Here is a 22464-nt window from a genome sequence, read left to right as displayed (position 1 = left end):
GCTGCACAGGGCCCCCAATGTGGTGATCTCTACGACCTATGGCCGCGTCATCACCAAAGTCACTGAGCAAGCAGTAAGATGGGCCAAGCTGCCGCTCACCCTGGCGGATAGGATAGCAGTTGTCTTGCATTATTTAATACACTTCAATCAGCTCTACTATCCTTTGTTTGGGGAGGCAAAAAGCCCCGCTGTAGCTGGGATGTTCTGGTGCAGCCAATTGAATGCGGCAGCTTTGAAGCCCCTGATATTAGGTTATACTACCTTTGCGCACAGGCGCAGTTTGCGCATTTTTGGTATCACATGCAGCGATTCCAGCCACACCTTGCAGTGGAAGCAGATTCAGTGCTACCTGTGCCATTAGTGGCAGCCGCACTATTGGGAGGGCACGGTGGACCGTGAGCTGAAATAAACCGGTCCATTGCACTGCGTGGGCAGGGAAGTCCCTGGCAAAAAGGGCGCATCTAGATTACCTCTAAGCCCCGGCACTACCGCTCGGTACCCATCCGGACATTTGCGCAACACAAGAGCGGGCCGTGATACACACATCGGGAAAAGCGGGGGCTGCTCGGATGGGCAATCTCTATAAGCAGGGTCAGTTCCAACCGCTGTCAGACATACAGGAAGGGTGGGATCAAGACCTGATGCTGGGGTTCACGTATGTGCAAGTGAGACAGGCTACTCGTGATATATATCCCGACTACCCTGCCAAGCCGAAACCGCTACTGGCGCTGCAGGCGGTGCTGGTCAGCAACTCACGTAGGGGACTGATAATGAAATTATATAATGCCTCCTTGAGGGAGCAAGATCCCCTTGACGACCCTTCCTACATAAAATGGACCGCAGTGTTGGGTGCCCCTCTGTCCAGGGATGCTTGGAAGTTCTGCTGTACACTAACAGGACGCCTGATGGCAAACTGTAACCTCCGCATCATACATTTCAAGTACCTCCATCAGCTCTACTACACTCCTCTTCAATTGCGTCGTTTTGGACTCAGGGAGAATGCTTGCTGTGTGCGGCGTAGGCATGAAGATACAGATTTTATGCACCATGCATGAAACTGTGCTGGCATATATGGCTTTTGGACTCGGGTCACAGGTGTGCTTACAGATGTGGTGCTAGAAAATGTAGCGTGTGCGTCAGATGTTTGCCTATTGGGGTGGGTACAGGGTCTAAGGCCGTGCAATAGGAGACTGATGTCTATCTCCACTCTCTTCGCCAAGCAGGCGATTGCACAATGTTGGGGGGCTAAAACTCTCCCTACAGTGAGAAAATGGATTCAGGTCTTGCTGTATTGCAGGGACCAACTGGGGATTTATGCGGAGGAACTGCCTGAGGCCTCGAGCAGCGTATCTGCTCAGTAACCCTGATCTGTCATAGACGGGCGTAACGACGGACTGCCTATTCACAAGGGTGGGATTGGGAGGCCTTTCTGTAGGTAGCGCTGGGTCCACAGTATACATACAAAGTCAGGTTCATGAAACTTACTTAGTGCCCGGTTCTGGGGTGGGGTAGGTGGGGGGTTAGCCTTATAGTTGGGTATTGTTTTTTATGCAAAAATGATTGTATTGCCTATTTCTTATCACTGACTTGTAAGCCCAAATGGAGCTCTGTATCTTGCTGTTACAAGCTGCACAATAAAAATACTTTAAAAACAAATTAAAAAATGTACCGTGATTCGATAAAGTCCATGGGTGTACAAGTGCACTTTTTTTCTCCATATAGACCTGAGAGTAATTATATTGCGGAGTGAAAAAACCGTGCCTTAAAGTAGTCCGTAATGGCTAGAGTATTATGTACATGGTGTAGTTGGTTGAACCATCTTCATGGGGTTCAACGAGCATTAAATAAACTCCCTAAAAGATCACTGGGTGAGTGGACCCTGTATGTAGTACTTTTTGGCATTAAGATGTATGTTTCAGACCTTGATGGTCCAGACGTTGTGGTGGCTAACGCAACATTTGACTTAGATAACCATTGTGCTGTCTTACAGGACCCACAAATGTTTTGTGACACTCAATCTCGCAAACATTGCTCGAGTCTCACTCTTCCAGTGCTGCAGATCAAATTCTGGTTTCCGTTTGGCTTCCAAATATTAGATATCTAGTTCGAGAGACAGCGACGATATTAAAGGGATTTGGGCCAATGTACCATGCTCCTGTTCCAGTTCTTGGTGTCCAAGGAATGCACTCAGTGATACTGCCACCACTTCTGCAATACAAAGACAAACGCTTTGTCTCTAGTGAACATGTCAATTGACACTCTGTGTCCGATTCTTCATAGTATCACACAGAGTAGTCGTTCTTTTACACAAGACTTTCAACTGCAGCCCGTGAGCACCTCTGATACTGATACTCCCCGGCTGGAGGGGGAGGCTGAGTCCTCCGCTGACCATTTTCCTAATGTGCTGCCTGTTTCTTCTATCCAATCTTCTACAATGGATGTAATTTATAATGATCCACCATTGTCCAACCCTTCTGAGTTGGATTTTTCTAGCCCTAATGTGGATTCACAGCCTCCTGTGTTCCAGTTAAATACCTCTGGGTATTATACGGACCAAGATAATTCTTCTTCGGACATTTCTTCCAGTTTGTACATGCCACCTGCACGGATTTGTGTTTTTATTTCTTGGTTAAAACGCACTTATCTAGTCCCCACTCGGATATACATCAGGAACATACTTACCTTGGTTATCTAGTTTCTGTGAATTGCATTTGTGACTATTGTTTTCATATTTAATAATGGCCATTATCTCCCAGAACGTTCTGCTACAAAACTGGTCGACCGGGTGCTGGCCACCCCCATTCATCATTGCATAAAATGAAAAGGGACTTCTTCCTAGTTAACAATTTAGCCATTCCAGTGACTGATGGAATTGTTTGGGAAAAAGTTCGATATATTTGGTCCTACGGAGATACTGCAGATACCATATGTGTTCAAATTTTCCATGGATGATGCAATAGTATTGGGGTTGCATTCAGATGATTTGAATGTTGATACTGTAACTTCTATAGTTTCTGAATTAGAGAATTATATGATTTTTGAATCAGAAGACTTCTACCATATTTCTGCCAAGTAAGCTGAGATGTTCTGCTACCATCATTATGGACATCACTTTCTGCACAGAGATACTGGACAGCATTCTCATTTTATTTATACACAATGGGACCATTGTCCAACTCTCCCTCAACGGAGTTGCAAAAAGCAGAAAGATAAGCATACATATTTCACAGGATATGACATTTTAGTCCCCATGTCATATTATTTTAAATTAACCCCAACACAATGAAGGAAATATATGCCTACTCAAAATAAACAAATATATATATAACTACATTTGTTAATCAGTTGGTCCTGAAAGGTTATGATTGGAAGGACACAATTAATCTGAAGTCTATTTGGGGTATGAAATCATGATAGGTTCAGGGCATGGAAACCTTATGTTGATCCTGTTTAATTCCCACACAAATGATTTTCCTGAATGAAACAATCCAACAGTCTACTTGTCTCAGGGCGGCAGAAATTAAAGAAATGAACACCCCGACTATTCTTCCAATGCCCATTTTGATAATTGGCAGAGTTTAGCAAATTATACCGAAGAACAATTGAATAGCATGAATGGTACCTTTAATTCCTCAGTTCCGAGTACGGATGCGTGGTTGTAAAGGGCAATGGATACGAGTGAGTGTCATGCTTGTTTTCTAAATTCCACACTTGGGTTTAAATCCGGCAGACCTGATCCCCGATATCCCCAGTCAGAACATTGTAGTATTGTTACCACCTAATCGGTGGGTAAATTGTGTCAGCAAAGGTTGGAACATTCCACACTGTCTGCAATGAAACATCTTTCTCTCCTGTCTGAGGATATGAATTGTTCAGATTTTTTTAGCTCCTAAATCCCCATGTTCTAAAGGATTTATTTATGCTACTTATAATTAAATATGGAAACCATCATAAATGGAAGCTGCTGAATGTTTAGGACAAATTGACCAGGATCATTTGGAAAACTTCATCTAGTTTTTACAGTTTGAACGACATTGTGTCATCCGTTATTGATGTTGGCAGAGTGACATGTCAACCTTATATCATGTGCAAAGTCAGCTTTGATCTATTATGCAGTTTAGGTAGACGCTTCAAACACTTAAGAATGGGCGAGTTCCATGGCATTACTTGATTGTACCGATTTGTTTGCACCTTTTAACTTAACACACAAAAAACTGATGGACATGAAAGTCGCGACATACACAATGCTGCATTTAGAAAAATTTAAACAACTCTAATTTACTATATCCGAGATGCCTCAGGCGGTGTGGGTACTACACAGTGTTATTTCACTACACATCTGGACATTTTAATTCACCGCTTCCATGAAACATTTCCCAATAGGTAGACATGAACCCCTTGGGAGCAGCTTCTCACATGAATTATGATCATTACTCTTTACTTATCATTGTGAACATTCCAACAATGAAGCTTTTCTATAAATAGAGAAGACTGTGACTCTACAGTAGGACATTCACTTGTTTGTAAACGAGTAAAGATCCAATATCACCTGTAACACTTTGGTGCCTAATTCGGCTTGTTATTTGAAGGGAATCCCAGTTCCTGTAATTCTACTTTACTTAACAGTACTTTTGAATGGTAGTTACCTCATACTGAGCGATCAAGACTGTTGTGGAATGGAGGCTGGAGTTCCGTATATTTTGTCAGTTTTCCAATTATTTACTTCTTGCAATAACGTCTTGTTTCCCTTCCATATGGAATATTAAACAGCTCATTGTGGCCTTCGATTCAATCTTCGAAGGCAGATTTCAACATGCTGAGCAGACTCAAAGCATTATTGTTCCAACAAGAAGTAGCTCTCACATCTGCCCACGAGACCTGCAAATTGCAGGTGGTAGAACTTCCAGGGAAATGCAGCCATTTTTAAATTCAAACCTTCCCTTGCATGTCGGCGAATTAGTGCATCAAATCGTTAGTGTGTCTAGTACGACCAATTTGCAAATCTTTTTAAAGTTTAGGCTCTGGCCTCGTTACTTTTTTCAGAGCATTTTTTTAGTAATTCTGGCTTTTATCCACTCCATTTCATCTCGTGTATTCGGAGGATTCCTGTTGCTGTTATTCCTCATTTGTGGCATCCTCATCCTGTTTCCCCGCAAAGGATGTTCCTTTTGCAAGCACTTGGGAACTGGCACCGGTCCAACAATACAGTGAGTGCATGCTACAGATCTTTGGAATGTTCCTACTACAAGAATTGGATATTGATTGGTCCCGAACGTTTCGACCAGCCTGGTTTACCTGTGTGCAACTCATGTTGTATCTGGTGCCCTTTCGAATGGGCACTAGACATTTGCCTGGCTTCGCAAATTCCGGGTACCAAGAATTTGGGCTGTTGATGAGTCCCTTAGTGACGCATTCTCAGAACTGTTACCTGGGCTTGCAACTTCTTTATAATGCAAGGTTGGAGCCATCAACCTGTGGAGAAACATTTGCATCAGCACATGGACAACAGGAATTAGGCTCCACTAACACAGATGCAGTTTGCCTGGCAAGTGTATAAGCATCGGCAGAGACCGGTGATCATATCTGTTCCTTGGAGCTCATGGCTTGAGCAATAGACCAATCCTTGCACACAGAGTCAGACTCCTTTATTGATTCCTTGGACTTCGAATTGGCGAGTACCACAATGTATTCATTCAAAACACCATAATTTTGCTATTCTTGCAAATTGACACTTTCTTGAAATAACTTTAATTCCATGCCACTTTTATACCTATGCTTTGAGTATGTTTACCTTCTAACAATATATATATATATATTCACTGAAAAAACCATAGGTTTCACACATGTTATAGTTAGCTGGACATTTTACTGATAAAAAACCAATGAAATTCCCCCGTTATAGTTACTGTAGGCAACTATAACTCACGCGACCGCAATCCTCTGCTGATGCTAATACTGTATTTAGACACTTATTTGCCCATATCTTCTTCCATTAAATTTTAGCTATACATATATTACAAATATTTTTTTTTCATAAAGACACATATGTCATCAGCAGAGGATTACGGTCGCGTGAGTTATAGTTGCCTACAGTAACTATAACGGGGGAATTTCATTGGTTTTTTATCAGTAAAATGTCCAGCTAACTATAACATGTGTGAAACCTATGGTTTTTTCAGTGAATTAGCAAGGTTTTTTAAATGCTATTTCCTAACTATAACGTGTGTGAAACCTATGGTTTTTTCAGTGAATTTGTACGGTTTTTTAAATGCTAAGTTACTTTACGCCATTTGTGGCGTGCGCGCCCACTTAACGCAGTTCGTTCCGTGCACGGTTTTTATCAACTTTAATAAGCCCTGTACATTTGGTGGCCTTCGGCCACCAAAAGCACAGGGGGTGAGGTCAATGTGGATAGTGTTTTTTTTATTTCGATTTTATAATTTCATGTTGCCAAAATTACGTTTTTTTTCTCTATTAATAAGCCCTGCACATTTGGTGGCCTGCGGCCACCAAAAGCACAGGGGGTGGGGTAAGTGTGGATAGTGTTTTTTTTATTTTTATTTTTTTACCGTAAGCGTACGGTAAGCTTACGGTAAGCGTACGGTAAGCGTACGGTAAGCGTACCCCGCGAAATTGCCGAAAAAAAAATAAAACCGTTTTTGCTCTTGGGGGATGTTTGGAGACTCCCTCAACATGACTATGTGGGAGGGAGTTGTCAAAACAGCCCCGTAACATGTTTTTGGCCATCATGTTTGATAAACAACACTCAGTGCGAGAGACAAAATGGCGGACGCCGCTTCCTGGTTTCGGCCGATTCGAATGTTTACTAAGATCTAAGAGCCAATCAGAATCGCGCTCGCGCACGCCACCGTAAGCTTACGGTAAGCGTACGGTAAGCGTACGGTAAGCGTACCGTAAGCGGGCTCAGATATATATATTGATTTAAAGGCTATTTTCTCAGAATCTACTGAACAGATTTACACCAAACCTACAAAAGGCACTTCCTTGACCTAGGGACTACCTCTCTGCCAAATTTCTAGTAATTCTGTTCAGCCGTTCGGGCTGTAGCTCGTTCTAAAGGTCCTATGGAAAAATGCATGGGAAAAACGCGTTTTGGGACCCCCCTTTTATCTCAGCCCCCGCTTGACGAATCCCCCCGAGACTTTCAGGGTAGGAGCGGAGCGTAGCGCCCCACCTATTTTGAGAAATTCGCGAGTTTTCGTCGACCGGCGCCAAAGTTATTCAAAATAGAATGTTGAGGTTTTCCTATGGAAACGTGGTCCTAACTATAACTACCTACTGGCGACCGCCAGTAGGTAATATATATATATATATATATATATATATATATATATATATATATATATATATATATATACATATACACACACACACACACACACACACACACACAAATACACTCACTCCATTTGGTATTCGCATTTGTGCTTTTATTGTGACCAAAGGGAAGGTGCTGTGTGTTTCCTACATGGCCCATTGTAGTTTTCCCTAGTTTAGCATAATTCTGCTTGCTTTAGTCTGCATTTTCCTTTGAACAACTTACTATAATAAACATGCTTGCTTTTGTGCCATATTTTATTTTCAGGCAGAACCTGCATATGTTTTCTTGTTCTGTTCTTTTCCTGAGATTTAGTCTGCACACCATAGACAAGGTCAAACAACAATGTCCCTTGTTATTTTCTCTTGTCAGGCACTAGCACCTAGACATAACACGAGAATGCAGCTGTTTACACACGTCTTTTCATATACATGAACACAGAGGTCCACATAACACACATGTAGTGATATTTCTGAGACCAGAGCACTGCGTCAACCAAGATTTAGAATGTCTTTTTTTGTATACTAAGGTTCGGGGTCCACCATTTATCCCAGAGAGCTTAGACATGTAATCATTTAGCTTTGGAAGAAGGGTGGGGGTTAGGCTACTATGTCTTATAACAGGACAAGGCTTTTTATAGTATACAGTTTATTGACCATGCTTACTGCACTTATAGTATGTATTTGTTTTCTAATTGTGGCACAAATACTGCATTTTAGAGGACAATATTTCAAAAATATATTCTAAACTTTGTGACTCTTGTTTAACTTATTGTGGACAAGTGCGAGTTAGAGAACTGAAAGGTGTGTCCTGTTACCATGATCCCCGAGAGGGTCGAGAGTGTTGTGTTCTGGAGTGCAAAGTCACTTGTCTCTCTGGTAAGGATAAGAAGGCAAGTGAAGCACTGTAGCTAGTCTGACTCTGGCTCAGATAACACAGTGGTATGGTGACTCAGTCCCTATATGCCATGGTTCTGTAATCACAAGCATAGTTCTGTTCCAGAGCTGAATCCCGTCAACACTCTGTCATAGACTGTGACCTTGTAGCACAAAAAATGTACAAGTCACTATTTCCCACTGCACCAACCAAGATGTAATTCGTTCTCTCTCTGGTTACACACAGACCTCTGCAGTGAATTAAGTACTAGAGGTTTCATAATGCACTATAGTGAATTTCCCAACTACAACTTTTAATATTTATTTAAGCTGACAGTTATTTTACATGCGGATACCCAACAGTGAAAGACCTAAAACATTTAAAGAATATTCTGTTTTTAGCCACATCTTTGACCCTGCTCCATGTTTAGACACAAGACCAACTACCCCACCGGCCGAAACATGACTAAAGTCAACAGCAGATGCAAGATAATATAAACAGGAGTCCGTTTTTGCTAAAATATAAGCATCAGTTTTCATATAAAAAAAATAAAAAATTAGAAAACCAGTGTGAAAGAAGATTAAGGGACCACTTGCTCCCCTGGAAAGCACACTACTTGAACCTTACAGTTCATCATTGATGAATGTAAATGGTATGTTTTAATTACGATGAACGATGTTCAGCAACCTCCAGTTCTATGCAGCTGTAAAAGCCAAACAATCAGTATCTCACGAAATATTGTATGATTCTCTTTGAATACTTTGCAGTAAAGTTGCAGCCCATGCCCACTTGAAATATGCGACTGCGTGGTGATTTTGGCATCATTATAGATTTGCAGCATTTACCACATAATCCATCATGTAATGCAAAATCTGCTGACTTTAACACAAAACAATTGTTTATTACTGAAAAGGTTGAACAGTTATTAAAAGGCAGCGATACGTGTTGCTGCACAGTAGAAGGCCCTTTGCCAACCTGGACTGGTCACCTTTTTGTTGCTTATTGCTATTTTTGGATGTTAAACTGGTTCAGTACCAGTTTAACACCCAAGATGCAACCACAGATTGACTGTTTCCAAGGAGAAAAACAGGCACACACATCACATATGTTTACAAAGGTGTTATCTGAATACGTTTTATCAAATTATGTTTTGTTTGTGAAAAAGAAAGTAACATTGTGCATTTTTAGGTAATTCTTTTTGTGTGTTAAGCCTCTGACACAGCACCAGTTACCCACAGACCTTTGGTTTGCTAAACATTATTAAGTATTATTTCCCCACCGTAAAAATGATTTGGCATGGAAATTGGGGGCGATTATGGTTGTTGAGGAGTCCTAGGTTCTAGACATTTTTCTAAGGAGCGAGTCTTAACACCTAAAAAAAAATTATGACAGGGGGGTCTAGCAATCAAAAAATTTGAAGACATCTTTTCTAACAAATCCCCAACATCCCCCCAAAAAACAAACAATCTCAGCTGGTACTGATGAAGGGGCAACACATCTGACTACCTTGTAATATAAGAATTCAAGAACTATAATAAACCCAAATAAAGAGTAGGTGGAGGCAGGGCCTACGCTTCCCAAAAGCCAACACCAGCCTCCTTGCAGTTTCTTGTCGTGTAGCTTTTGAGTTTACAATACCTATTCTGACATTGCTGAAGCTTCAAGTACACTATAGGTATTAAGTGACGGGCAGTTGCTCAAGGCGTCCTACCATTTCTTAACCTCTCTTTTCAGGAAACCTCTACTTCTCACTGTCGTTCTATCCACTGTCATGTTATCAATTGTTTTGGAACCCTGGGGGAGAGAGTTTATTATATATAAGATGACACAAGTACACATGAATCATACCCCAGTCCTTTCTCAGGATCCTTATGAATATATGTATTAGAGTGGCTTAAAGATGCCCAACACCTTGTCAGATGGGCTCACCATTCTCTAAGCCGATTTGACAGAAAAATGTTTTTTAAGTACATATTTTTACATTTGTTCAGCACATAAACCAATGTGAAAAAGACCATGCGCTAGTAGGCTTAACTCAGATATGACAGCAGTATTCTGTAAACAAAATAGAGGTATGGTTAGTGCCAAAACCAGCATCAACATTCCCATCAAAAGAAATGTACAAAAAAGTCGCCAAAAACAAAGCAAGCCTAAAACTGAGCCACCAAAAACAAGGCAAGCTAAAAACTGAGCCGCCAAAAACTAGGCAAGACAAAACCTGAGCCGCCAAAAGCAAGCTAAGCCAAAAACGGAGCCGCCAAAAGCAAGGCAAGCCAAAAACGGAGACGCTAATAGCGAGGTAAGCCAATAACCTGAGCCGCCAAAAACAAGGCAATCCAAAAACTGAGCCGCCAAAAACAAAGCAAGCCAAAAACTGAGCTGCCAAAAACAAGGCAAGCCAAAAACTGAGCCGCCAAAAGAAAGTCTAGCCAAAAACGGAGCCGCCAAAAGCAAGGCAAGCCAAAAACTGAGCCGCCTAAAGCAAGGCAAGCCAAAAACTGAGCCGCCAAAAACAAGGCAAGCCAAAAACTGAGCCGCCAAGCATTGGGCCGCCAAGCACTGGCCGCCAAGAACTGGCTCGCCAATACACCGAGCTGCCAATACACAGAGCCGCCACTACACAGAGCCGCCACTAAAACAGAGCAGCTAATACACAGAGCCACCAATACACAGAGACGCCAATACACAGAGCTGCCAATATACAGAGCCGCCGCAGTGGCTTGCTGTGTATCTTTTACATTTTCAGTTAAATTCTGACATTGCTGAAGCTTCTAGTGCGCCACAGGCGTCCTACCTATCCACTGTCACCTTATCAATTTTTTGAACCCTTGGGCAAGATACAGCAGTGAATTTTGAGGGGCACATGTACAAAAAAGCCACCAAAAACAAGGCAAGCCAAAAAACTGAGCTGCCAAAAACAAGGTAAGCCAAAAACTGAGCCGCCAAAAACAAGGCAAGCAAAAAACTGAGCCACCAAAAACAAGGCAAGCCAATAAGGGTGCTGTCAAAAACAAGGCAAGCCAAAAACCGAGCCGCCAAGCACTGGCCAGCCAAGCACTGGCCGGCCAAGCACTGGGCAGCCAATACACCGAGCTGCCAATACACAGAGCCGCTAATACACAGAGCCGCCAATACACAGAGCTGCCAATACACTGAGCCGCCACAGTGGCTTGCTGTGTAGCTTTTACATTTTCAGTTCCAATTCTGACATTGCTGAAGCTCTAAGTGCACCAGAGGTATTAAGGCATGGGCAGTTGCTCAAGGCATCCTACCATTTCTTAACCTCTCTATTCAGGATAACTCTACCTCTCACTGTCGCTCTATCCACTGTCATCTTATCAATTTTTTTGGATCCCTGGGCAAGAGAGTTTATTATCCATTAGATGACACAAGTACAGATGAATCATACCTAAGTCCTTACCCAGGAAATTTATGAATATATGTATTAGAGTGGCTTAAAGATGCCCAACACCTTGTCAGATGGGATCACCGTTATCTAAGTCGATTTGACTGAAGAATGTTTTTTAAATAAATATTTTTACAACATTTGTTCAGCACATAAACCAATGTGAAAAAGAGCATATGCGCTTGTAGGCTTAACTCAGATATGACATAGCAGTATTCTGTAAACAAAATAGAGGCATTGTTAGTGGCAATAACTGCATCAACATTCCCATCAAATGAAATGCACAAAAAAGCCGCCCAAAACAAGGGAAGCTAAACACTGAGCCACCAGCAACAAGGCAAGCCAAAAACTGACCTGCCAAAAACAAGGCAAGCCAAAAACTGAGCCGCCAAAAGCAAGGCTAGCTAAAAACTGAGCCGCCAAAAACTGAGCCGCCTAAAGCAAGGCAAGCCAAAAACTGAGCCGCCAAAAACTGAGCCGCCAAAAACTGAGCCGCCTAAAGCAAGGCAAGCCAAAAACTGAGCCGCCAAAAACAAGGCAAGCCAAAAACTGTGCCGCCATTAGCAAGGCATGCCAAAAACTGAGCCGCCTAAAGCAAGGCAAGCCAAAAACTGAGCCGCCAAAAGCAAGGCAAGCCAAAAACTGAGCCGCCTAAAGCAAGGCAAGCCAAAAACTGATCCACCAAAAACAGGGCAAGCCAAAAACTGAGCCGCCAAAAGCAAGGCTAGCTAAAAACTGAGCCGACAAAAGCAAGGCAAGACAAAAACTGAGCCGCCTAAAGCAAGGCAGGCCAAAAACTGAGTCGCCAAAAACGAGGCAAGCCACAAACTGAGCAGCCAAAAGAAAGGCTAGCCAAAAACTGAGCCGCCAAATGCAAGGAAAGCCCAAAACTGAGCTGACAAAAACAAGGCAAGCCAAAAACTAAGCGGCCAAAAACAAGGCAAGCCAAAAATTGAGCGGGCAAAAACAAGGCAAGCCAAAAACTGTGCCGCCAATAGCAAGGCAAGCCAAAAATGGAGCCGCCAATTGCAAGGCAAGCAAAAAAATGAGCCGCCAAGAACAAGGCAAGCCAAAAACTGAGCCGCCAAAAGCAAGGCAAGCCAAAAACTGAGCCGCCAAAAGCAAGGCAAGCCAAAAACTGAGCCGCCAAAAACAAGGCAAGCCAAAAACGGAGCCGCCAAAAACAAGGCAAGCCAAAAACTGAGCCGCCAAAACCAAGGCAAGCCTCAAACTGAGCCGCCAAAAACAAGGCAAGCCAAAAACTGAGCCGCTAAATGTAAGGCAACCCAAAAAATGAGCCGCTAATAGCGAGGCAAGCCAAAAACGGAGCCGCCAAAAACAAGGCAAGCCAAAAACTGAGTCGCCAAAAACAAAGCGAGCAAAAAACTGAGCTGCCAAAAACAAGGCAAGCCAAAAACTGAGCTGCCAAAAGCAAGGCAAGCCAAAAACGGAGCCGCCAAAAGCAAGGCAAGCCAAAAACTGAGCAGCTAATAGCAAGACAAGCCAAAAACAGAGCCACCCAAAACAAGGAAAGCAAAAAACGGAGCCGCCCAAAACAAGGCAAGCAAAACACGGAGCCACCAAAAACAAGGCAAGCCAAAAACTGGGCCACCAATAGCAAGACAAGCCAAAAATTGGGCCGCCAAAGACAAGGCAAGCCAAGAACTGAGCCACCAAAAGCAAGGCTAGCCAAAAACGGAGCAGTCAAAAGCAAGGCAAGCCAAAAACGGAGTAGCCAAAAACAAGGCAAGCCAAAACCTGAGCCACCCCAAAACACGTCTAGCCAAAAACTGAGCCGCCAAAAGCAAGGCAAGCCAAAAACAAGGCAAGCCAAAAACTGAGCCGCCAAGCACTGGGCTGCCAAGCACTGGGCTGCCAAGCACTGGGCCGCCAAGCACTGGCCGCCAAGCACTACCCCCCAACACACCGAGCTGCCAATACACAGAGCCACCAATACACAGAACCGCCGATACACAGAGCCGTCAATAAAACAGCCGCCAATACACAGAGCCGCAAATACACAGAGCCGCCAATACACAGAGCCGCCAATACACAGAGCCGCCAATACACAGGGCCGCCAATACACAGAGCCGCCGCAGGGGCTTGCTGTGTAGCTTTTAAATTTTCAGTTCCAATTCTGACATTGCTGAAGCTTCAAGTGCCCCAGAGGTATTAAGACATGGGCAGTTGCTCAAGGCGTAGGATAACACTAACTCTCATTGTCGCTCTATCCACTGTCATCTTATCAATTTTTTGGGAATCCTGGGCAAGAGAGTTTATTATCCATTAGATGACACAAGTACACATGAATCATACCCAACTCCTTACCTAGGATCCTTATGAATATATGTATTAGAGTGGCTTAAAGATGCCCAACACATTGTCAGAAGGGATCACCATTCTCTAAGCCAATTTGACTGAACAATGTGTTTTAAATAAATATTTTTACAACATTTGTTCAGCACATAAACCAATGTGAAAAGACCATATGCGCTGGTAGGCTTAACTCAGATTTGACAGCAGTATTCTGTAAACAAAATAGAGGTATGGTTAGTGGCAATAACAGCATCAACATTCCCATCAAAAGAAATGCACAAAAAAGCCGCACAAAAAAAGGGAAGAAAAACACTGAACCGTCAAAAACAAGGCAAGAAAAAACTGAGCCGCCAAAAACAATGCATGCCAAAAACTGAGCCACCAAAAGCAAGGCTAGCCAAAAACTGAGCGGCCAAAAGCAAGGCAAGCCAAAAACTGAGCCGCCAAAAACAAGGCAAGCCAAAAACTGAGCCGCCAGAAACAAGGAAAGCCAAAAACTGAGCGGCCAAAAACAAGGCTAGCCAAAAACTGTGCCACCAATAGCAAGGCAAGCCAAAAACTGGGCCGCCAAAAACAAGGCAAGCCAAAAACTGAGCCCCCAAAAGCAAGGCTAGCCAAAAACTGAGCCGCCAATAGCAAGGCAAGCCAAAAACTGAGCCGCCAAAAACAAGGCAAGCCAAAAACGGAGCCGCCAAAAACAAGGCAAGCCAAAAACTGAGCCACCAAAACCAAGGCAAGCTTCAAACTGAGCCGCCAAAAACAAGGCAGGCCAAAAGCTGAGCCGCCAAATGAAAGGCAACCCAAAAAGTGAGCCGCTAATAGCGAGGCAAGCCAAAAACGGAGCCGCCAAAAACAAGGCAAGCCAAAAACTGAGCCGCCAAAAACAAAGCGAGCCAAAAACTGAGCTGCCAAAAACAAGGCAAGCCAAAAACTGAGCTGCCAAAAGCAAGGCAAGCCAAAAACGGAGCCGCCAAAAGCAAGGCAAGCCAAAAACTGAGCAGCTAATAGCAAGACAAGCCAAAAACGGAGCCGCCCAAAACAAGGCAAGCAAAAAACTGAGCCACCCAAAACAAGGCAAGCAAAAAACGGAGCCACCAAAAACAAGGTAAGCCAAAAATTGGGCCGCCAAAAACAAGGCAAGCCAAGAACTGAGCCACCAAAAGCAAGGCTAGCCAAAAACGGAGCCGTCAAAAGCAAGGCAAGCCAAAAACAGAGTAGCCAAAAAAAAGGCAAGCCAAAACCTGAGCCACCCCAAAACACGTCAAGCCAAAAACTGAGCCGCCAAAAGCAAGGCAAGCTAAAAACAAGGTAAGCCAAAAACTGAGCCGCCAAGCACTGGGCTGCCAAGCACTGGGCTGCCAAGCACTGGGCCGCCAAGCACTGGTCGCCAAGCACTACCCGCCAACACACCAAGCTGCCAATACACAGAGCCACCAATACACAGAACCACCAATACATAGAGCCGTCAATAAAACAGAGCCGCTAATACACAGAGCCGCCAATACATAGAGCTGCCAATACACAGAGCTGCCAATACACAGAGCCGCCGCAGGGGCTTGCTGTGTAGCTTTTAAATTTTCAGTTCCAATTCTGACATTGCTGAAGCTTCAAGTGCCCCAGAGGTATTAAGGCATGGGCAGTTGCTCAAGGCGTCCTACCATTTCTTAACCTCCCTATTCAGGATAACACTACTTCTCACTGTCGCTCTATCCACTGTCATCTTATCACTTTTTGGGGAATCCTGGGCAAGAGAGTTTATTATCCATTAGATGACACAAGTACACATGAATCATACCCAACTTCTTACCTAGGATCCTTATGAATATATGTATTAGAGTGGCTTAAAGATGCCCAACACCTTGTCAGAAGGGATCTCCATTCTCTAAGCCAATTTGACTGAACAACGTGTTTTAAATAAATATTTTTACAACATTTGTTCAGCACATAAACCAATGTGAAAAGACCATATGCGCTGGTAGGCTTAACTCAGATTTGACAGCAGTATTCTGTAAACAAAATAGAGGTATGGTTAGTGGCAATAACAGCATCAACATTCCCATCAAAAGAAATGCACAAAAAAGCCGCCCAAAAAAAGGGAAGAAAAACACTGAACCGTCAAAAACAAGGCAAGGAAAAACTGAGCCGCCAAAAACAATGCATGCCAAAAACTGAGCCACCAAAAGCAAGGCTAGCCAAAAACTGAGCGGCCAAAAGCAAGGCAAGCCAAAAACTGAGCTGCCAAAAACAAGGCAAGCCAAAAACTGAGCCGCCAAAAACAGGGCAAGCCAAAAACTGAGAGGCCAAAAACAAGGCTAGCCAAAAACTGTGCCACCAATAGCAAGGCAAGCCAAAAACTGGGCCGCCAAAAACAAGGCAAGCCAAAAACTGAGCCGCCAAAAGCAAGACTAGCCAAAAACTGAGCCGTCAAAAGCAAGGCAAGCCAAAAACTGAGCGGCCAAAAACAAGGCAAGCCAAAAACTGAGCGTCCAAAATCAAGGCAAGCCAAAAACTGCCGCCAAAAGGAAGGCAAGCCAAAAACAGACCCGCTAATAGCAAGGCAAGCCAAAAACCGAGCGTCCAAAAACAAGGCAAGACAAAAACTGAGCGACCAAAAACAAGGCAAGCCAAAAACTGTGCTGCCAAAAGCAAGGCAAGCCAAAAACTGAGCAGCCAAAAGCAAGGCAAGCCAAAAATTCAGCAGCCAAAAGCAAGGCAAGCCAAAAACAGAGGCGCCAAAAACAAGGCAAACCAAAAACTGAGCCGCCAAAAACAAGGCAAGCCAAAAACTGAACCGCCAAAAGCAAGGCAACCCAAAAATTGAGCAGCCAAAAGCAAGGCAAGCCAAAAACAGAGGCGCCAAAAACAAGGCAAGCCAAAAACTGAGGCGCCAAAAACAAGGCAAACCAAAAACTGAGCCGCCAAAAACAAGGCAAGCCAAAAACTGATCCCCCAAGCACTGGGCCGCCAAGCACTGGGCCGCCAAGCCCTGGGCCTCCAATACACCAAACTGCCAATACACAGAGCCGCCAATACACAGAGCCGCCAATACACAGAGCCACCAATACACAGAGCCACCAATAAACAGAGCTGCCAATACACACAGCCGCCGCAGTGGCTTGGTGTGTAGCTTTTACATTTTCAGTTCCAATTCTGACATTGCTGAAGCTTCAAGTACACCTGAGGTATTAAGGAATGGGCAGTTGCTCAAGGCGTCCTACCATTTCTTAACCTTTCTTTTCAAGATACCTCTACCTCTCACTGTCACTCTATCCACTGTCATCTTTTCAATTTTTTGGGGACCCTGGGCATGAGAGTTTATTATCCATTAGATGACACAAGTAGAGGGGGCATTTTCCACTCTGCTTCAAAGAGGAGAGAGGTCCAGCACGTACCTGGGGTCCCGCTCGTTGCACCGGGGTTGCTGACGCTGTGTGTCCTGCTGCCGCCGCCCTGACATCGCTGGCTGCAGCGCAGAGACCACAGTTCCCAGCGTGCAGAGCGGCACCGGGGCACTTCCGCCTGACATCGCGCCCGGAGGCGCAGAAAAGCGCGAGGCTCCCTCTGAGGAGCGGGGGCATTTTCCACACTGCTTGAAAGAGGAGAGAGGTCTAGCACGTACCTGGGATCCCGCTCGTTGCACCGGGGTTGCTGACGCTGTGTGTCCTGCTGCCGCCGCCCTGACATCGCTGGCTGCAGCGCAGAGACCACAGTTCCCAGGGTGCAGAGCGGCACCGGGGCACTTCCGCCTGACATCGCGCCCGGAGTCGCAGAAAAGCGCGAGGCTCCCTCTGAGGAGCGGGGGCATTTTCCACACTGCTTGAAAGAGGAGAGAGGTCCAGCACGTACCTGGGGTCCCGCTCGTCGCACCGGGGTTGCTGACGCTGTGTGTCCTGCTGCCGCCGCCCTGACAACGCTGGCTGCAGCGCAGAGACCACAGTTCCCAGGGTGCAGAGCGGCACCGGGGCACTTCCGCCTGACATCGCGCCCGGAGGCGCAGAAAAGCGCGAGGCTCCCTCTGAGGAGCGGGGGCATTTTCCACACTGCTTGAAAGAGGAGAGAGGTCCAACACGTACCTGGGGTCCCGCTCGTTGCACCGGGGTTGCTGACGCTGTGTGTCCTGCTGCCGCCACCCTGACATCGCTGGCTGCAGCGCAGAGACCACAGTTCCCAGGGTGCAGAGCGGCACCGGGGCACTTCCGCCTGACATCGCGCCCGGAGGCGCAGAAAAGCGCGAGGCTCCCTCTGAGGAGCGGGGGCATTTTCCACACTGCTTGAAAGAGGAGAGAGGTCCAGCACGTACCTGGGGTCCCGCTCGTTGCACCAGGGTTGCTGACGCTGTGTGTCCTGCTGCCGCCGCCCTGACATCGCTGGCTGCAGCGCAGAGACCACAGTTCCCAGGGTGCAGAGCGGCACCGGGGCACTTCCGCCTGACATCGCGCCCGGAGGCGAAGAAAAGCGCGAGGCTTCCTCCGCGTCGCGGGACGCGCGCGGGCCCCACCGGGCTAAGCCCGGGCAAAGGGCGGGCCCTCTGAGGCCCTCAGAGGTCATTAGTGGTCGGGCGGGCCACCCCACTAAGCCGTGAGGTAAGGTGAGAGAGCCGACATGTCCATCAGGGGGAAACGCTCTGCAAATACTATTAGTAAATTGGCCGTGGCCCACCCTATAACACCGCTATCCCTAGAAAGTATGCTGGATAACGCTTTCAATATGGTTGCCAATGAAATTGCGAGCACTGAGAGATGGATGTCACTGGAGCTCTTACGCGTACATCCTGAGCCCCGGGATTCAAGCATAGAATATACTTTACCTTTATCCCCCATTGTTACAGTTACCAAACCCAACTCGTCTCATTTACCACCTATCTCCTCTTGGGGGGGAAAGTGGTACAATCATTCTCGACTCCCAGCCCGATGCCATTGTACATGATTCCATCCCTCTTGTATCCCCGAAAACCAAATCTGCTGGAGGAAAAAGGAAAAGAGGTCCTCCAAAATCAACATCCATCAAAAGGAAACAAGCTATATGCAACAAGAGCCAACCCACACCACAGAGTATGTGGACTAGAGGGAAGCAAAAAACATCAGGGGGCAGTAGCGCTACGACCGAACAAGCTCAATTTGTCGAAGGACCCTTGAATATTGCTCTTTCAAGAAATGGTTATACTTGCTCATGCACACAGACCGATCCTGCTAGTGAAAGCATCACACTAAAGAAGTCTAATGTGAACTTTATGGAAACCATTGTGGACACCATTTTTAAACAGTTAGAATGTCAAATGATCAAACAGTTTAATAATATTTTTAAAAGATTAGATCGAATAGAAACCTTGATAAAGAACGAAGATGTCAAAAGGAAGGGGGCAATCAGTCTTGATTTAATGAGGGGAGAGCGCCTTCTGAAAGAGCTGGAAGCCGCTAATAGGGGCAGTTGGAGTGAAGGATCTAACACTTCTAGTAGCGCAACTATCTCTAACATTGCATCTAAAGGCGTCAACGAAGGGAGTAACCACACTGTAAAGCCCCCCCAGTATACCCTGGCAGGAGCAACGGGTCTAGTACACCCTACTAGTACGGCCACCAATACACTAAAGGATGCTCCCTCCTTACCAGCTACAAGGAGGGAGGCACCTATCAACATTGGTTTAGATAAGGGCCAAACCACCGCTATAAGGCCAACCATACACCCAGGGTCTGCTCTCCATCTGCCCCCCGACGCCTGCCCTTATGTAATAATCTTGGCAGGCGTACCCCAGTTAAGGGAGGGACAGAGTGAGTCATGGATGCAGTTGAATAACAAGTGTATAGACTGGCTATCTAAACACAAAGGGGTAGGCCCTAATATCATGAGAGAAATTTTGTCCGTTCGACGGGTGAGTTGGGTTGGGCCACTATCTAAGAACATAGAAGGGGACTGCATTGTCATCAACTTTAGAAATCCCTCCAGAGTTAAATTTATCCTTGGTAGTATTAATACGTGCTTTTCCCCCTCCACTGTCATAACCTCTCTGCCATTGGGTTATTTCTACAGACCCCATTATAGACCATCCAGCCCTGCTTTACCACCTTTTCCTCTGTATAATAGGTTCAGTGCATTGTCCGATCTGGGCACCTTGGACTGACCACCAACTACTCTCCCAGATCCAGTATGTAGGAACTATTACAATATACCTGGCCCAGCGGGGGATCTAACTATTGACCCGACTACAGAGACTGCCAATGATACCAAGGTGCCCACACTGTTATCCCACCCTAAGGGTAATAGCCACGTTTCCACCTTGGTAACACCTATCAATCATCTGACAATCCTGAGTTGGAATATAGCAGGTCTCAAAGCAAAAGTTACAAACGGGGACTGGGTGGATTGGGTCTCCAAATTTGACATCTTGATGTTTCAAGAAACTTGGTGTACTACTTCTCTACTCTTTGATGGATACAGTTGTTTTAACCAAATTGTACCAATCCCGGCCACGGGTAGACCCAGTGGGGGACTATCCATTTGGGCCAAAATTAGTGAAGATGTTAAAATTGAACCGCTGGAAACAAATGACAGGAGCTTTCAGGCATTGCTTTACATCAGCAGAATAAGAATATGTTTAATACATTTTTACAATAATGATTTTAAAACACATCCTAATATGACTTTTATAAAGTTGTTTAATTTTATTGATGACATTACAGAAGGACAAAAGTGTGGTAAACTCGACGGGATATGCTTAGGAGGAGATTTTAATGCACATATTCACCGTCAAATTCCTCCTTGTAAAAGAGGTGAAGAACTGTCTAATCACTTGGCCATAAGGGACTTAGCCAATGTTATGGAAAAGGCAAATACTACTGAAAATAAATGCCCCGTGGCTACCTATGTCGGGCGTGGGAGCACATCCACAATTGATTACGTTTTTATAACCCCCCCGCTCGTGGACCTTTTATTAGAGGCCATAGTCGTTAGAACTGTACATAGCGACCACTACCCGATCTTATCCAGTTTTAAACTTATTAATAAAAAGGTGAAACGGAGAGAAATAGGGGCTAAAAACCTAGCCGCGTCGACAGACAAACTTAGGGTGGTCTGGAAGGGGATTGATAACAAGGGGGTGTTAGCTCGTGTTCTAAAATTTCACCCCCTATTAGTATCTACCTGTCTATCCCCCAACAGCTCCGGTCACGCGATCGTGGAAGCATTCACAGAGCTGTGTAAGACCATAAAAAAGGAGATATCAAAGCCAGTCTTAATTAATATCAACACAAACCCTAGATGGTTTGATAACTCCTGTTCTAAAGCAAACAGGGAATTGAGAGCTGCCCTAAAAGCTGATCCACCAGATCAGTCACTGGTGAGGACCCTGAGGTCTAGTTATAAACGTACTTTAAAATCACGATCTGAAGAGCTTTTAAAAACCTACTGGGAATCCCTTGCACGCACAGCAGCAACGAAGGATGTTGCTGGGTTTTGGAGCGAGGTTAAGAACCTGAAATCGTTCGGCTCCAACATCACCCCCATAAACTGCAGCATATTAGGGGATGTATGGGTGGAGCACTTCACAAAAATTTACACAGCACCGTCCCCTTCCATGGTAAATCCCCATCCATTCAAGTTACCAAACATTTCTATAATGGAGGTGGAGGATGCAATTTCTCAAAGCGCAGGAAACAAAGCTCCGGGGCCTGATGGATTATCCGTTGATTTAATAAAATCAGAGCCTGACTTCTGGTCACCATTATTGTGCAATGTTTTTAATAATTTATCCAATACCTCACTGCCCGACTCCTGGTCCAACAGCACCATCGTACCCATTTTTAAAAAAGGTAGCAGACTCGACCCTGGCAGCTATCGCCCAATTTCATTAATTGATAATACACTGAAGATATTGGGTAGGGTCATTTTTAATAAGATCAGTACTTGGGCCAAAGAAAACACAATTTTACACCCATGTCAGTTAGGTTTTAGAAGTAACGTAGGGACGGTGGAGCAGTGCTTAAATTTAAATTTAGTATTAGATAAATATATTGTAGCCAAAAAATCCCCACTCTATTTAGGTTTTATGGATTTAAGTTCTGCTTTTGATTTTGTTAACCGTTCCCGTTTATGGACAGCCTTACTGAGATATGGTTTGGATGAACCTCTGGTTCAATTTTTGGCCCATTTACACAGTGACTTAAAAGCCTGTGTTCGTATTAATAATGATGGTGAGGTTTCGGGCGAGATTTTAATTGGCAGGGGAGTAAGACAAGGCTGTGTCCTGGCTCCCCTGCTTTTTATTTTATATATAAATGAACTAAGCACATCTTTGGGCAAATTAACTACTGATGTCCCGCTCGTCAATGGCAATCCTCTTCCTGCACTTCTTTATGCCGACGATGCGGTCCTCATAGGTCAAACACCCAATGCACTGCGCACTTTAATTTCAGGCTTCGTTTCTTATATGGCCGACCTCGACCTATGCACAAATTTTAAAAAATCTTACATAATGTCTTGCGGCCCAAAGAAACACAAAATTCGCCATATTATGTCAGGGAATAATGTTTTA

Source organism: Triturus cristatus, chromosome 7, assembly GCF_964204655.1.
Source record: "Triturus cristatus chromosome 7, aTriCri1.1, whole genome shotgun sequence".
In the NCBI taxonomy this organism is placed as follows: domain Eukaryota; kingdom Metazoa; phylum Chordata; class Amphibia; order Caudata; family Salamandridae; genus Triturus; species Triturus cristatus.
The sequence above is the reverse complement of the archived record's forward strand: the minus strand, read 5'-3'. Positions refer to the sequence as shown.